At 50.9% G+C, this 12,405-nt stretch overlaps 1 long non-coding RNA gene across 1 annotated transcript; it reads right to left on the bottom strand.

Moving 5' to 3' along the window:
* Positions 1-629: 629 nt before the first annotated feature.
* On the bottom strand, positions 630-7,733 carry LOC114236786 (uncharacterized). The gene is made up of 3 exons (XR_009005475.1): positions 7,515-7,733; positions 6,072-6,136; positions 630-5,612 (listed from the first exon to the last, which is right to left on the bottom strand). It is a non-coding gene; the product is annotated as an uncharacterized LOC114236786 (long non-coding RNA).
* Between the last annotated feature and the right edge of the window lie 4,672 nt (positions 7,734-12,405).

Below are 12,405 nucleotides of genomic sequence, written 5' to 3' on the forward strand. Positions count from 1 at the left end.
TGCTGTTAGGTGAATCCATCCAGGATCTCTGTGAAGACCTCCAAAACTGTTAAAGCATAAGGGTAGGCACTTCCCTCGTGGCCCAGTGGTAAAGAATCCGCCTTACAATGCAGGGGACCTGGGTTCAATCCCTGGTCAGGGGACTGAGATCCCACGTGCCGCAGGGTAACTAAGGAATGGTGTGGAGGAGGTGAAGGAAAAGACCACGCCAAGCTCAGAGGCCCTTTCAGATGGCAACAAACTCCTGACCTTGACTGAAAATCAAAGTTCTTTACGTGGAACAATCGAAGAGGCAGGATGGGTCCTGTTAGCAAGGTCCCCTGAGATGCCAGGTCACCTGACCCCCAGCTCCAGATGCACAGATGTCCGGGACCCAGGCTTTGCTGGCCTGGGAAGGCTGAGGGTGCCCAGCTGCTGACGGGACACACGGGGCGGGGGAAGAGGTGGCTGCCGCCCAAGGCACACAAGTGTCTGTGCAGAACTGCCTCGGTTCAGCCTCCAGAAGCCTGTCTCAGAAAGCGACAGCAAGTCTTCCAGAAGCTCTGCCCAAATTCCATGCAGGCGTCACCGGTCACACCTGAGGCTGCCCGGATGAAGACTGGGGGCCCACACGTTCACACACTGGAAGTTATTACCAAATGCAAGAGAGGGAGGGATCAGACCATGAACTAGTCTAATTATAATGCATAAGTAGAATCACGCACACATTATTCTACTTTCTGGTTTTGCATTTGTAATTTCACAAAATGTGTGATTTGTAAGGGCGGGGGGGTTTAATTGCTTGTACTTTTTGCCTGATGAGAAAAAAACAGCACAATAAGAAAACATTGTAGTTTCACCAGTAGCAGGCATAAAAATACATGCACTGTTGTTGATTGAAAACAGCATTATTGTGAATGTTCCAAATGATTTTCTATTTGGTGATGGGTTAAGTGGCTTGCCCACGTTCACTTTTATGAAAAGGGAGGATCAGAAAATTGCACTCTTCTTGCATTTTAAACTTTAAGAAAACGGATTTCAGAAAACCTGGATAACAAATTAAGAAAGCAATCAGAACTGCAAATATTTAGGGGTTTTAGGTTCGTTTCAAAACACAAGGGAACAACCCATGACGTATGTGTCTTAAAAGACCACCTGGGGGCTTCCCTGGTGGCGCAGTGGTTGAGAGTCTGCCTGCCAATGCAGGGGACACGGGATCGAGCCCTGGTCTGGGAAGATCCCACATGCCGCGGAGCAACTAGGCCCGTGCGCCACAACTACTGAGCCTGCGCGTCTGGAGCCTGTGCTCCGCAACAAGAGAGGCCACGACGGTGAGAGGCCCGCGCACCGCAATGAAGAGGGGCCCCCACTTGCCGCGACTAGAGAAAGCCCTCGCACAGAAACGAAGACCCAACACAGCCATAAATAAATACATACATACATACATACATACATACATACAATTTAAAAAAAAAAAAAAAGACCACTTGGTACAGTAAGATTCCACAGACGGCCTTGTAATCACAGAACGCAGCACTGGTTACACATTTCCCACAAGCCATGTTCTCAGCGTGAGGCTAACAGTGTCGGCTCACTCCCCTGCTTGGGGGCAGAGAGGACCGGTCTCCTTTGCTTTCTGAGATTCCTTTCATGAGTGGCTAGAAAGCTTAAGCACTGGAATTCCATTAGAGAAAAGGAGTATTCCTCAGAGGATTGTAAACGACAAAAACCCAAGAGGACTTTAACAGCGGTGTCCGTGTGTCAGAGATCTCCCACGCATGGCTGGGGCCCAAATGACACAGAACATCGGGGGCCCAAGGGCCGCAGTCCTAGGACGCCGCTCCCCAACCAAAAGAGTCCTCTCGCTCGACAGGGAAAAAGAAAGGTGTTCTCAGACACACACAGCCTCCAGAGACAGCAAGTGAGGACCCCACCTGCCTGGCCTGTCCCAGGAGAGTGGCTGATGCAGTGCCCAGAACCAGAAACGGGAACGAAGAACCGATGCATTCCTCCCACCTCCCCCGCCTCCCCCCGCAAAGAAGCTGCACTCCAGTACTGACCACGGAGGGTGCTGTTCAACTAGGAATCTTACCCACACAAACGTGCTGATTTTGAGAAACTTTTCAAATGCACAGTATTCAACTTCTCAAAGTAAAGAAAAGTAATGAATTACATACTAATGCTGGAAAATACAGGAAAAAGACAATAAAACTTGGAAAACAATGTTTACTAACATGACCCCAACTGGAAAGATTTAAAAACATTTAGGAAGACTCTGTAAGTCAATAAGACAAGGAAAACAAAACAGAACAAAACAAAACAAAAAAAGACAGTATTGGGGCAGGAAGACGGGCAGTGGACATGAACAGGCCCTTCATATAAAAACAAATACACCGGTCTGAAAAGACCACAGACTGAAGAATTCCAACTACGTGACATTCTGGAAAGGGCAAAAATACACAGACAGTAACAAGACCAGCAGCTGTCGGGGGTTTGGGGGCATTGGGGGGGGATGAACAGGTGGCCCCCAGGGATGTTTCGGGCACTGAAATGGTTCTGGGTGGCACTGCAGTGGTGGCTGCAGGTCATCACACGTGTCCAAACCTGAACAGCAGGACACAGAGAGTGAGCCTTAGTATAAGCTACAGACTCCAGGGGAGAACTAGGTGTCCGTGCTGATCCACCACTGAGACGACACGCCACACAAGCGCGAGACGTTATCAAGGGAGGGAACCCAGAGGGACGGGGATAGGAAACTGCTGTCTGCTCGACTCTCCTGTAACCCTAAAACCGCTCTAAAATCTGTCTATCAGTTAAAATGAAGAAACAGCTTCTCAGCACGTGAAAACGCTCTCAACCTCATTCGCGATTAAGGAAAAACCCCAAGGGAACGTCCATACCGTTTACCGGGGCCTAGGACCAGCGGGAACACGCCGCGGCCTCGCCCCTTCCTGTCGGGCATCGCGCTGGAGCCCAGAGTCCCCCTGACTTGACCCACCGCACCCCACCCCGCGTTTCATGCCGTCCACAGTCTCTACACATGACATCTTTTGATCAGATGACTCACTGTCCCAATTACAAGGTTTCACTTTCTCCACAGGATGAAAGCAAAACCAGCACACAGGGGAGGCTCTTCAGTCAACCTCAGGGTCCACCTGCATTCGCGTCCCGCTGGTCCTGACAGGAGGCCCACATCCTAAGGAAGGAGGTCCTTACCAGCACCTCAGGAGCCTCATCCAGCCCACCTCACGCTGCTCTGAGAGCCTCGCCAACCTCTGCAGCTTCCCAAGTCCTGGTCACGTGAGGGCCGTCACCCTTCCCCGAGTCACTGAGCCACGTGCTCTGACAATGCATTTAAAACCAGGCTCTCGGGCTTCCCTGGTGGCGCAGTGGTTAAGAATCCGCCTGCCAATGGTGGGCACACGGGTTCGAACCCTGGTCCGGGAAGATCCCACATGCTGCGGAGCAAGTAAGCCCGTGAGTCACAACTACTGAGCCCGCGCTCTAGAGCCCGCGAGCCACAACTACTGAAGCCCGCATGCCTAGAAGCCGTGCTCCGCAACAAGAGAAGCCACCGCAATGAGAAGCCCGCGCACCGCCACGAAGAGTAGCCCCCGCTCGCCGCAACTAGAGAAAACAGCTCGCGCGCGGCAACAGAGACCCAACGCAGCCAAAAACGAATAAATTAATACGTAAATAAATAAAAATTAAAAGAAAGAAAGAAAGAGAGAAAAGCAGGCTCTGCTTTGTCAGCACTCTGGAGTTCCCTACGTATCGACGGGCAGGATTCCCGTCCTCTCCTGTAATTACGTCTGTGAAGTGCCTTTCCTGAGGCGAAGAGAAGCTCCCGGAAGCAGAGAATTGATTCTTAAGATCACATGCAGAACCTGAAGACACTGGATGTTTATGTCTAAGAAAAGAGATACAACACTAGATGGTGTGAAGGGTCGCCAAAGCCAAGAGCCAGGCAAGCAGGACACTTCCTCTGGGGAGCCTTCCATCAGCAGAGCAGAAAATGTCCGTGGCCAGAACTGGCACTCAATGCGCTTTGAGCTGAGAAGTACCCGTGGAATCACACAGGCTCCCCAAAGAGTAATTACTCCCACATTTAAGAAAGGAGATGGCTTTTCAGGCAGAGAAGGCAAAGACAGTCTTCCCGGCTGGCGGAACGGTGTGTGCTGATGGTCAGGATGGAGCTGGGCCCCAGAGCGCTGCCCTCTCCTCCAGCCCCCAACCTCACCCTCACCCTCAGCTGAGGAGCTGCTTCCCTGAGAACAGAGAAGCCATCGGAGGGCTTCTCCACCTGCACCCCAGCTCTGCCACCCCCTCCCCACGCCAGGACCCTGGGCCGCAGCTCTCCCCGCTCCCACACGCGTCTACTGGATCATTCCCGCTGTTGTTTCTCCCGTTACGACACAGCACAACACAACACTACACCCGCCCCAGACCTCAGCTCCTACTCCAGCTACTGTCCAATTTCTCTTTTCCCCGTCACAGCAAAACGTCTTGAAAAAGCTAGGAACACAACAAACCCCGTTCTCCCACTCCTCTCTCCTAAGCCTCTCCGAGCAGGATCTCACCCCACAGACCCATCCAAACGCATCAGCAGCGAGTGACGACCTCCCCCCAGTGCTGGGCTCGAGGGTTAACGGCTCCACAAAACGGCAACCTCGTTTGTCCAGTCACCCAGGGAACCTCTAAAGTGCTTCCCACGTGGAGACAAACTGCTGTGATTCATATTTTAGGAGAAATACTCAGCGTGGAAAATACACTTGAGCTGGTGGAGGAAAGAGGTAGCAGCACAGAAAAAAAAGGTTCTGTAACTACAGAAATAAAAAAATAAGCTATTTTAATGGTACAAGTATGGGATAAAGAGGAACGAATAAAAACCGTTTAGAATACGACATTAACAAGCCTAACACTACAACGTGCTAACAGAGGATGGAGAAGGACTCTACAATGAACCCATTTTTCTGGGTAGGGTGACAGGCTGGATGATGCAACGATGAGCCGGCAGGGACAAAAGGAGAAGGCAAGGGGCGGGGGAGCTGTAAATAATCATTTTTGGATCTACTGGGTCTAGTCACTTGAGATGCCCTTTGGACAAACTCCATAGAGATGCTGGCAAGTGGCTGGACAGAGGCATCTGTCTGGTCCAGGTGGGAGAACTGACAGAGCTGGAGGTGAAAAGCACCAGAGGGTGAGATCAGACAGCTTTAAGAGTCATGAACCAAGAGGAAAAAGACAACACACAAAGAGGACGGAAGAAAGAATCAGTCAGGAAGAGAGCAAGGAGAGATCTGTCACAGAAACCAACATAGGAGACTCTGCAGATGGGAAGGCGACAGTGGTCTGAAGTGAGGACTGGCAAATCTCCACTGGTTTGTATGCTGGATGACAGGTCACCTCAACTGGATCAGGTTCCGGGAAGGGGCAGAACCAAGACCACAGGCTGCACGATAAAATTCAGATGGGAAATAAGGAATCTTTGCCAGAGACATCACTACCTGGTGTGTAACGCGACCCCGTTAGATTGTAAGAGACAAAGCGGGACATTTACTTGAAGGGGGACAAGGCAGTTCCTCCAGATGATCCTCACGGCATCCCTGGATTGAGCACTGAAAACAATGTACCTACGGGACAACAGTGTTGTACTGAACAGAAAAGTTACATGCACTGAGTGCTCCCTGGACAGCATGCTCTCGGCTTACAGGAAGCACAAGGAAGGCACCAATGTCAACACGTTAGGGGCTGTCACTCAGGAAGGCTAGCGGCCTACAGCGGGATCCTCAAGGAAACCTTTCACGCCCGAGAACAAAAGTGCTTCGGCAGGACAATGTAAGTCAAGCAAGCGATGGTATTTTGCCACAAATATCAAGAACCCGAGGCTTGTACTGTGGCTATAAGAGGATCGTGGGATCTACGCATAGAACTTGCCAGAAACACTTGGTACTGACCTGCTCCTCTACGCTTTGTCTAACCACATCTTTTACCTAGTTCGACTTCCCCATTTTAAATTTTGAACTATTCGCCTCCCAAGCTCTTACTACAAAACAAGAGCAGCAAGTCAATACGTAAACAGCAAAACTCACCGGAGGCCGATTCATTTTCCGCTGCTCTTGGAACAACGTGCAGGACTGTGACAGTGGAGGCGGACCTGGAGAAGGAAAAAAACGCAGGCAGTGAAGCTACGACTGAAGCGGCTCGGGGTGCACGAGCACCCGCCCCGCGCTCCACAAGAGACACCTGTGGGAGACCCGCCCTTTCACCTTCACAAGGGCCTGTTAGACTGAGGAGGGGGCAATCACCCTCACGTCTGTAACTCCCACGTGACTGTGGTAACTGAGGGGATACTTTGTTTTCAGTAGTCAGTGGACGCTGAATCCTATTAAAATAAACCTCCGTCGTTAAATATGAGATTAAAAAACGCTTAGAGTTTATCTCTTCTCACCAACTCTGCTAACAACTTCAGAGCAGAAAACCCACAGGATACCCAGGATAAAGGGATACACTCAGGTGCGTTTCACTCTTTCAATTATTTGGACAAACTTAAGTGCGACGCTCAAAAACATCTTTTGATTTGAAGTGGACAGAACACCTGCCCTAGGAGTTCTGAGTCCTGTTAGCGACCCCACGTGCACACCCGCTGAGGATCTGGGACAAGTCACCTCCCTCCTCAGGCCCAATCTCTTCCTTCCTCAACCCAGAAAGCGGGACAGAAGCCTTGCAGACTCATCCTGCACTAACTACACTGTGCGATTCCACGGGGCACAACCCAGGGGGGCAGCGGACACTTAGCTTAGACAACCAACGTGCTGATGGGCCTTGAGAGACACGTGCGAGAGCCTACACGGCGACAGCAGGAGGACGAGGAGGATCAGGGTTGGAGGGAGGGGTGGACGCGGCATGTCCCGGCCGAGCCTGTGGCCCCTGCTCCCCAAGGACACTCGGAACTCACAAGTCCCAGGGGAGCCCCATCCGGAGCAGCCGGCCCTGCCCTCCAGCCCGACCCCTCCACCTCCGGGAAGCGGTCAAACCCTCCCGGTCGCTCTCCCGCGGGGCCCAGGGCGGGCTCACCCGAGCCCCGCTCTCCAAGGGCCGCAGGGTCTACAACCGCCTGCAGGCCCGAAGACGCACCACCTACCCAGTCGGAACTCGCGGACCGGCCCCGGGCTCCGGAGGCTCCGTGCCGGGGGCTGCTCCTCCGGCGCGCTCCTCTCCCGGGGTCCCTCCTCTCCGCCTCACGAGGCCACTGGGCCCGAGAAGCCGGCTCTGGGCCTACGGCACAAGCTCCCTTCAGGCCCACGTCCCTCCCGGGACCTCGCTCTGCCGCACGCTGCAAACGGTCGGGCACTGCGCCGCCGCCGCCGCCCGCCCGGCCCCTGCGGCCCAGCCCGCGGGCTCCGCGGCTCGCGCTCGGGGGTCCCCGTTCCAGCCTCTGCCCGGCCCATGCGAACCCTCGCCCGCCAAGCCCGCGCCCGCTGGCTGCCGGCCCGGCCGGACGGCGACCACCCCGCAAGCCCCGCAATCCTCACCCGCCAGCCGCCAGGACCTGAACAACGACCAGCAGGGACCTGGGCACGCACTGGAAGCGAGGGCGGCGCGGCAATGGTGCGCGTGCGCCAACACGCACGAACCGTGAGGCGCACCTGCGCAGGGGGACGCCCGAAATCCGCCTGCCAAAGCCCGCCCGGAGAGCGGGACAAGCACCAGGACTCTATTTCCCAGAAGTCTCCGCGCCGTCAAGTTAGGGAGCGTCATAAGTGTCTCCAGCACATCTGGCGGTGAAGAACTGCTGTGCTGCGAGGGTGGGCCGCCTGGACCAGGGACTCAATGGCCCATTTGTCTTCACTCCTGTTAGCGATCAAGGAAAGGTGTGGCCTCAAGTGGGGGCTGTGGGATGGCCTCCAGGGTCCCTGGTCCTTGCCCTGCCCTCAGACATTTCGGGTTACATCTGAGATTTCCCCACCACCAGCAGAGAGGAAGGAGTGTATCATGTTCCCTTAACTGAAACGCTACAACTTTCATTCAAATCCTAGGATACAATAAATGCCCAGCCATGATACAAACTAATATTACCCACAGAAGGAAATGAAAATGGAAATTGTAGCTTTTTACATTACACAACCAACGCATTAAAAACTGTACAAAAATCAGAAGGTATACACAAACCGAAAACAGAAAACACATACCTGGGATCTTACCTCTTAAAGAGGATATTGTTTATGTTAGGTAAAAACATCATTTTTCAAAAATGGAATCATAAGGGTAATGAGTTATCACTATTTTGGGGGTGAAATAATATAACTGTGTTCTTGGCCAACTGTTTCTTAAAAGCTGCTAGAGGAAAACTTAAAAATAAAATCTCCAGGGACTTCCCTGGCGGTCCAGTGGTTAAGACTCCTAGCTTCCACTGCAGGGGGCACGTGTCTGACTCCTGGTTGGGGAACTAAAATTCCGCATGCTGCGCAGCGCAGTCTCATTAATTAATGAAGTAATTAACTAACAAAAAAATAAAAAATAAAAATAAAATCTCCCGCCAACAGACAAAATCCTCTCCACAAATGTAGAAATAAAGAAAACGGTTTTACTGTGGAATAGCCATTCAACCAGACTGTGCTGTGCACCACAGGCGAACCACTAATGTTTGTGCAAATGAAATCAACCTCACCTTTTTTTTTTTATAGCTCAGCAGATAAAATCTGTTGCATACATGTCCTCAAGATAAACGGGAACTTGTCTCATGTGAAAAGACTTGACAACACCATAAAAATGGCATACATTCTTTCAGAGCACATCCTAAAATCACCTGGTCATCTCAGTGGCTGTCCATGCTCGTTCATACCCTTTATCCAAAGGAGAAAGACAACTTCTCCTATCTCTACGACAAGCAGGTAGTTACAGCTCAGAGCAAAGTGCCTAACACCTAGCCTAAACTCCCCTGGTGACAGAGAGATAAAGATAGCTCTCAGGTCCTTCACAAAAACATTCCTGGGTTGTAATGCTGGCAAGAGACTGATTTAGCTTTGCAAAAGATTTAGATACTTATGAAAGGGACAGAGGAAGTATTTATATGACAAGCGTCTTGAGGAAGTCCTCTAAAAACGGAAATAAGAAGTGATGACTCATCCAAATGAATAAGCACGTAACCCATTCGTGATCTCGCCAGCTGAAGTGCCACATTAAATTAATCCGGCACAAACTGTGTGCTTCTCCACAACGGCTCTTGGAAGTGGCTGCTCAGAGCCAGGAATGGTCTTTTCCGGTTCTTGCTGCTGCTGACTGTGGCCTCTGCCTGAATTCCCACCGATGAAATGCTGCTCGTGTGGGAATGACAGCGACCACGCCTCCTCTGAGCCTGAGCCTGGCAAACCTCCAGGGCGCACTTCTCGCGTTTTCCATTGTCACCGGGTAAAGATGTCAGCTACACTGAGTACCCTGGAAGCACCTTGGGTGGGCAGTGCGCCCGTCAGCCCGCCACCAGGCCTCCAGTTCTCACCTCACCCACGTGCACTGACCGGGTCTCAGCAGAAGACTGGGGTGGCCTGTGAACCCCAGCTGCTGTACCCACCTCAACACCTCACTCTATCCCTTCAGCCCAGAGCATGCGGGGCTCCCCAGCCCCCTGCCCTATACTTTGCCCTGGACACTCTCTGGAAGTATTTCTATTACAAGTTGTCTTGAGGAAATGCTCGAAAGAAAGGAATAAGGGGCTTCCCTGGTGGTGCGGTGGTTGAGAATCTGCCTGCCAATGCAGGGGACACGGGTCCAAGCCCTGGTCCGGGAAGATCCCACATGCCGTGGAGCAACTAAGCCCGTGCGCCACAACTACTGAGCCTGCACTCTAGAGCCCGCGAGCCACAACTGCTAAGCCCGCATGCTACAACTACTGAAGCCCGTGCGCCTAGAGCCCACGCTCCACAACAAGAGAAGCCACCACAACGAGAAGCCTGTACACCGCAACAAAGAGTAGCTCCCGCTCGCCGCAACTAGAGGAAGCCCGCGCGCAGCAACAAAGACCCAAAGCAGCCAAAAAATAAATAAATAAATAATTTTTTTTTTTAAAAAAGGGGGGAATAAGTACGGAGTCATCCAAATGAACAGGATGTCCAGCGGGGAGCTGATGTCTCTCACGACTCACCCCTCTCTCCAAAAGGCGAAAAACCGTCACTTCATACATTTCCCCCTTTTTAAAGTTGTTTAAGCTAGGAGGGTAAACCTGGACCCTGTGATTTCACCTTGACTAGAAGCAGCAATGGCCACCTTTTAGTTTGGTTTCATTAAGATCTCTTCATATATATGGATATTTACAATATAAAGCTTTCTCTTTTTGTATCTGCGTTTCTATTAAATACAGGTATTTTCCCTCTTTTGTCAGTTATCTATTTTTATTGAAGTATAGCTGGTTTACAATGTTTCAGGTGTACAGCAAAGTGATTCGGTTACATGTATTTATGTAAGAATATATATATTCTTTTTTCAGGTTCTTTGCCATTATGGGTTATTACAAGATATTGAACATAGTTTCCTGTGCTATACAGTAGGTCCTTATTGTTGATCTATTTTACATATACAAGTGTGTATCTGTCCATCCCTGTTCTTTATCTTTTTAACTTAATTTTTTACTCTCACATTCTGTTATACAGACACTTAAAAACATATTTTGTGTTCAAATCTTTCACTTCATACTTTTCATCTGCTTTGACACTGTACTTGAAGAAGCCTTTCCCATCCTTCATTTCCTAAGTAGTTGCCTCTGTTTTCTCCTGTTTATGTCTGGTCTCTTAACATACCAATTTTATCAAGATAACTGGCACCCATCTTCAGGATTTGTAAAGCATTCTCCTCTTAAAGTCTCTCAACCATTTTTTTCAACACTAACACATCTACCACAACCAGGAAATGCAACGTTTAAGAAGAAAACTCAAGTTTCTCATCTAACAGAAAAGGACAAGTGCTTCTTTGAAGCTCAGGGACACGTCTTAATTTAAAGGCAGGGGACGGACTTTCCCGGTGTTCCAGTGGTAAAGAATCCGCCTTCTAATGCAGGGGACGCGGGTTCGAAGCCTGGGAACCCTGGTCCGGGAGCTAAGATCCCACACGCCACAGGGCAATTAAGCCCGCGTGCCGCAACTAAGACACGACGCAGCCTAAGAGAAATAAATATTTTTAAAAATAAAAATAAAAAAATAAATGCAGGGGAAGCAGGAAAGTGACCATCACATGTGAATTCCTTCATCTTCAAAATACAGGTCGTAGCAGTTTGCTTGGGCTGCGTCACAAAGTACGACAAACTGGCGGGCTTAGGCAACACAAATGCACTGTCCGACATTTTCGCAGGTTGGAAGTCTGAGATGCAGGTGTCAGCAGGGTTAGGCCCCTCTGAGGGCTGTACGGGAGGGTGTGCTCCAGGCTTCCTGGTGGAGAGGGCCGCTTCCTCAGCAGCACATGCGCTATGTATGTACTAGGTAGGTGCCTGGGCTGAACTCCGATCCCAGGGCTGCTTATCCACAGCAGCACCAGGCTGCCGGAGGGGTTGTCACGGACCCGTTGGCAGGAGGATTGGAGGCTGACACAGACGTCCGCTCAGCTGTGGACCCATGGCCTGGCCACAGCCCTGCCAGAGGCTGCCTGTGTTAAATCCAGCTCACGGTTCACCTCCCTCCCGCTTATGTCATTCAGTGACGCCTTGAAGACCCCCCACTGCACCAGCCTGGGTGGCCCATCCCACCCAGAGATTTCCAAATCAGAAGCAGGGCAATTGAGAAAGTTAAAATTAGGCCCTAGCTCAGTGCTGTGGAATTAGAATCTGTGAGGCTGTGTCCAGGCATCTGCGTTGTAATATTTTCTCCACGTGACTCTCATGCCGAAAGGATTGTACTGACAAAGCACTTCTGCTTCACTCTACTGACATTTCTGCACTAGAGCTACAGCCGTTGTTATATTAAACTGCATCCACAGGAGGAAAAGACAGGAGGAGAGGTGATAGTTTTGCTTGTCTCCAAACATGCTGTTACTGAACGAAACTTGGGTCCACTCGCCCGCACGCATTAAAGCCAATCTACTGACACCGGGTCACGGTGAAGGAAAGTGCAGCATTTACGGCAGGTCAACAAGCAAGGAGTCCAGGTATCTAGGGCTCAAAAGGCCCCAACTCCCCAATGGCTTTCAGGGAAAGGTGTTTAAAGATGGGGTGAGGCTGTTGGTGGGAATGTACACTGGTGCCGCCACTATGGAGAACACTGTGGATGGAGATTCCTCAAAACACTAAAGCTAGAGCTACCGTATGACCCAGCAATCCCACTCCTGGGCATATACCCAGAGAAAACAATCATTCAAGACGACACATGCACCCCAATATGTATAGCAGTACTATTTACAATAGCCAAGACATGGAAGCAACTTAAATGTCCACCGACAGAGGAA

The sequence above is a fragment of the Balaenoptera acutorostrata genome, chromosome 15, assembly GCF_949987535.1.
Source record: "Balaenoptera acutorostrata chromosome 15, mBalAcu1.1, whole genome shotgun sequence".
NCBI lineage: Eukaryota > Metazoa > Chordata > Mammalia > Artiodactyla > Balaenopteridae > Balaenoptera > Balaenoptera acutorostrata.